The sequence below is a fragment of the Papio anubis genome, chromosome 14 (genome assembly GCF_008728515.1).
Source record: "Papio anubis isolate 15944 chromosome 14, Panubis1.0, whole genome shotgun sequence".
Taxonomy (NCBI): domain Eukaryota; kingdom Metazoa; phylum Chordata; class Mammalia; order Primates; family Cercopithecidae; genus Papio; species Papio anubis.
The window spans coordinates 3,901,370-3,906,567 of NC_044989.1; the positions used below are offsets into that span (position 1 = coordinate 3,901,370).

The window sequence follows — 5,198 nt, forward strand, 5'->3', positions numbered from 1 at the left end:
GAACAGACCAAATGCCTCCTATGTTTTATCCTCTCCTCATTAGGTTACCCAGAATATCTCACACCTTCTCTCTTAGCCCCTCGTTTGTCCTAAGTAAATGACACATTCCTGTAGCTCTCAGGGTGGAAATGGAACCGGCATTGTCTGCGGGCAGATCATTATGCTGCGCCAGCACTTCGCTTTCCACCTTGTGTTGAGTGTTACAAGCACGTGAGTGTCAGTTCAGCCTTTATGACTTCCAGAGGTGGCTGGAGCCCGTGCCTACAATCTCATTTTCCAGTGCACAACACGGGTAGAGCAGAAGTGCACACCCCTGAGCATCCCCTCCCCCAAGCGAGGTGCGCCACAGGGTCACATGCGGGCTCGTGATAAATGGTGTCCTTACTGGGAATAGAAGAGTCCAGCTGCATTTCAATTTGCTACCCGCCAAACGTGGACAATGCTGCTCTCTGTGCATTTGGCAATTTTATGTCTGGGTGCTATCATCATTACCATGTTGATTATCAGGATATACCGATCCTGGAATTGTCACAGGCCTCAGGGATTTCCTGGCCTCAAAGACTTTATGCCTACATGGTGTCATATTCATTTTCTTGCTGTAATTCAGAATGATTAAACCCACCTTGTAAAAAAAAATACTGAAATAGGATGTTGTGAAACATTGGTGAACTGGAAGCCAGCTTTCAATTGCTTGGAATTTTTACTGTATGTGAATTATTAGAGGAGTAGAAACTTTAGAGAATATATATTATAAATGCTATGTTTTGTAGATGCACCTTAGCATGGATTAAAGTGATCATCTAAGGTCACACAGTCAGTAGGTAGGAGGGCCAGAATTTGTCTTTTGAATTCTAACTCTAGGCTGCCTCCATCATACTCCAGCCTCTCTCCTTTGACTCATGTTCATTCATTCATTCATTCATTCATGCATTCATTCATGTACAAACCCATTTATGAAATATCTTTTATTATGCTGAACCTTGAAGGAAAAACGAAGACGAGTAAAATGTGCTCATTTCTCTCTGAAACATGTGGATTAATGAGACAGATGTAGCCACATTCAAATGTCCCAGCGTTAAGACAGAGTCAGATAAAAACCAAGGTGAGGTTAACAAAATGTGGAATGAGGCTGTGAGGGTGAAGGACAAGATCCTGGAAGACTTCGTGAGGGGCCGTTCTTTGAGTTTAGCCACATGAGAGGAACAGAATTTCAGTGTCAGCTGTAGGAGGCATTCCAGGGAGCGTGAGCAAATTCGTAGCAGTAGTGTGAAGAGCGTGCCCCAATATCAGTAAGTCCTACAGTTTCACCTGGACCTGGAGGAGTTGTCAGAGGTAAGTTTCTGCCAAATGATGAAAGTCTTTCTTTTCGGCTGGTTAGCTTTAATTTAGTCTGTAGGTAAAGGGGAGACATTGAAGATGGTTGATGAAGAGAGAAAAAATCTTAAGGTATGATTTGGAAAGATCTGTCTGTCTATGGAGAATGGACTGGAATGGGTAGATGGGAGTCAGGAAGCCCCCTTCACACTTCAGCTGGCCGGTCCTACTTCTTTCTCATGGTTCATGATCCTGCACAGGGCTGACACCTCCTCCGTTCACAAGGACCACTTCTGTCTGTCTTTCCCTTCTTTCTTTGTCTCTCACTCTCCCCTCCCCTTCCCTCCCGTCCCCTCCCTTCCCCTCCCTTCTTCCCCTCCCTCTCCATCACCTGTTTCTTCAGCAATTACCTGTGGAATCTAACTGCAACTAAGTGCTGTGCCCTGTACCAGGCACAGACGAGGACAGTGGTGGAGCACACCCATGGGCCCGGAGGAGCACGCTCTGCAGAGGGACGGAGCAGTGGCTGATGGACATTTTTTCTTTTTCTTTTTTTTTTTTTTTTGAGACAGAGTCTTGCTCTGTTGCCCAGGCTGGAGTGCAGTGGCGCAGTCTCGTCTCTCTGCAAGCTCCGCCTCCCAGGTTCACACCATTCTCCTGCCTCATCCTCCCGAGTAGCTGGGACTACAGGCACCCACCACCACGCCCGGCTAATTTTTTGTATTTTTAGTAGAGACGGGGTTTCACTGTGTTAACCAGGATAGTCTTGATCTCCTGACCTCGTGATCCGCCTGCCTCGGCCTCCCAAAGTGCTGGGATTACAGGCGTGAGCCACCGTGCCCGGCCGGCTGATGGACATTAACAGCACGTGCTGAGGAGAGCATGGAGGATGGGTCCCAAATTCTGATCCACCCGAGAAGGGACTGGGAAGGTGCTTGAAAGACTGGACTGTCTCTCCGAGTCTTGAGGGTGATCAGAAGCTAGGAGAGTAGATGGGGTGTGGAGGAAGGCCCTCCAGACAAATGGAACCTGGTGTGCAGGGAGCTAATCCAGCGAGGAGCCCTCCCAGGCAGGCAGGCAGTCAGGTGGACGTCTCTGTCCCTGGAACAATGCTTCTTCAACATCCACACAGCCCTGGCATGGTTCCAGAACATGGCCTCCTTCCCTGGCAGTCTCTGCATTTCCCTAAAAGTCTCATCCAGACCAATGTTTTCCAAATAGTGTAACCCTCACGAGCAGATTCCCCTTATCCTGCTCATTTATTTTTCTTCTGATATTTCCCCATCTAAAATATTGTGACAGTTAACTTTATTTTAAAATGCATCTACATCCCATCTCCACCCCCACTCCCATCCACTCCTCACCTCCCTTCCCCCTACCAGCAGAACTGAAGGGCTTTTTGTTCTATTCCTTGTTGGTTCCTGGCACCCAGAAGCTCTGATGTGCCAGTTGGCTGGGTACACCTTTGTAGAGTAGATTAGCAGGCCCCTGCGCTCCTCTCTCCAAATCGATTCTGTTTGCTGGTTCTGCCACCTCTTCCCAGGACCAACTCCCACCTCCATTCAGCCTCTTCTGCCCGAGGCTAAGGTCTTCCCTCACCCACACTCATCTCCATCAAGACTTATTCCATCAGTAAACCTTTCTCTTCTGCATCTCCAACTTCTCACTTTCCATCAGGTCCTTCCCTTCAACATGCCCATATCTGTTATAAAACAAACACACAGACCACATTCTACCTCCAACATGTATGTCCTCGTTAACAATTGTCATTGTTCTTCCAACCCCAACCAGGCTCCTTGAAAGGGACTCTTCCCCTGCCCTCCCGACTTCCTTACATCTCTACTCTCCTTACCTGGCTCTCTCTAGCTGCATGATAAAGCATAGTGGGAAGATCACCAGTGGCTTCCTTATACTATAACCAAGTCTGGTAGATGTCTGTTGTGAGCTGACTTATGCCTCTCAAGAAATATGTGTGGATGCTCTAACTCTCAGTCCCTGTGGCTGTGACATTTTTTGGAAACAGGGTCTTTCCAGAGGTAATCAAGTTAAAGTTAGGTCATAATGGCTTAGTCTGGGCCCTTATCCAATGACTGGTGTCCTTATGAGAAGAGGGAAATGTGGACCCGGACACACAGAAGGCAAGATTGCCATGCAAAAATGGAGGCAAGTGCTGAAGTGATGTCCACAAACTTGTGAACACCAAGGGCTGCCAGGCAGGCACTGGAGGAGGCAGTGGAGGAGTCTACCCAGAGCCTGAGAGGAAGCGGGGTCTGTGGACACCTTTGTTTCAGGCTCCCAGCATCCAGGGCAGGAGGAGATGGACCTCTGCAGCTGAAGCTGTCTGGTCTGTGAGGCTTTGTTTCAGCAGTCCTGGGACTCGAAGACAGAATTTTTCGGACAACATTTTTTGGTTTTATGCTTAGTTGACCTCTGAACCATTGGGCAGAATTGATTCTTGTCTCCACTTTAGGATGCTCCCTCCTGCTTGGTCTTCCCTCCCCTCTGTCCTGCTGACCTGGCCCTTTCTGCTTGGCCTCTGATAGGTTTGGCTTTGTCCTCACCCAAATCTCGTCTTGAATTGTAGCTTCCATAATTCCCATGTGTCATGGGAGGGACCCTGTGGGAGGTAATTGAATCATGGGTATGGGTTTTTCCCATGCTGTTCCTGTGATAGTAAGTCTCACAAGAGCTGATGGTTTTATAAAGGGTAGTTCCCCTGCACACGCTCTCTTGCCTGCTGCCGTGTAAATTGTGCCCTTGTTCCTCCTTTGCCTTCTGCCATGATTGTGGGGCCTCCCCAGCGATGTGGGACTATGAGACCATTAAACCTCTTTCCTTTATAAATTACCCAGTTCCTAGTATGTCTTTGTTAGTAACATGAGAATAGACTAATACAACCTCCCTTAACCACTTAAAACATTGGTTTTTCTCATGATTAAGGAGAGAAATTGGAATGACGCATTGTCAACAGGAAGTCTGACTTTCCATTTTTTAAAAAGGTTTCAGTTAAAATTAACTGAAACAGTTAGTGAGCCAGTTTCACCCCAACTCCCAACGATGGGGAGCAGCTTTGATGATAGCAATGGACCGAAGCTTCCATGTAGAATTTATCTACGCAGTTCACAGGAACAGACAGGGGATAGACTGAATAGATTTCTCCCTCCTCTGTCGAACATGTATCTTATACAAATTAATCTGGCAGTGTGAGCAAGAGGTAGAAGGGTAGCGGATAGTGGTGGTTATTATGGTGATTGAAAGAAGAAATGTATTTTTTTCCTCTAAGACCTCAAAAGGTAGAAAAATATATGAACCCTGGTGGATGGTGTCTGGAGGATGTCTGAGGCCCAGAAGAAAGAATTTTTAGGGCTTCTCAAATAAGAGCAAGCAGGCAGCTGATGTCTTCTCCCTGGAGGTCCCACGTTGCTGGTTGTGGGAAGGAGATGGTAAGTAGGAGTCTTTCAGTTACCTGGGCACCCGTCTTGGCTAATAGAGTAGGGAAAAATGTGTCAGGAAAATGGGGTGCATGGGAGTCACCTGGGATGCGGGAGATGTGGTTGCAGCTCAGGCTCTGCCACTCTCTGGCATGTGTGTGGAATGCCTCGTCTTCCCTGGGGCCCCGCTGCCTGTAGAAAATGGAGAGGCTGGGCTGTCTCCAAGATTCCTGCTAACTTTTCACTTTATAAGTAACTCCTCACACCTTCGTCCTGATCTACAAGCCCAGCTTTGTTCATGACAGAGGAGACAGCAAAGCAGATGAGAAATTAAGGAGGTTGTGGGCTCTGTCCTCAGCTGTGTGAATGCTTAACTTTGAGATCTCAGTTACGTGGGATTGACTTAGCTTCCTCATCTATATGGTGAGAGCACTGGACCAGAGAGGTGACCAC

The 5,198-nt window shown here is 47.6% G+C and overlaps 1 long non-coding RNA gene across 2 annotated transcripts; it reads right to left on the reverse strand.

Annotated features, from left to right (window-relative positions):
• Positions 1-950: 950 nt before the first annotated feature.
• Positions 951-2,776, reverse strand: LOC103876689. 2 transcript variants are annotated; one of them, XR_004178161.1, is made up of 2 exons: positions 2,694-2,776; positions 951-1,390 (listed from the first exon to the last, which is right to left on the reverse strand). It is a non-coding gene; the product is annotated as an uncharacterized LOC103876689 (long non-coding RNA). The 2 variants fall into 2 exon arrangements; XR_004178162.1 differs by having other exon boundaries at positions 2,679-2,774.
• Between the last annotated feature and the right edge of the window lie 2,422 nt (positions 2,777-5,198).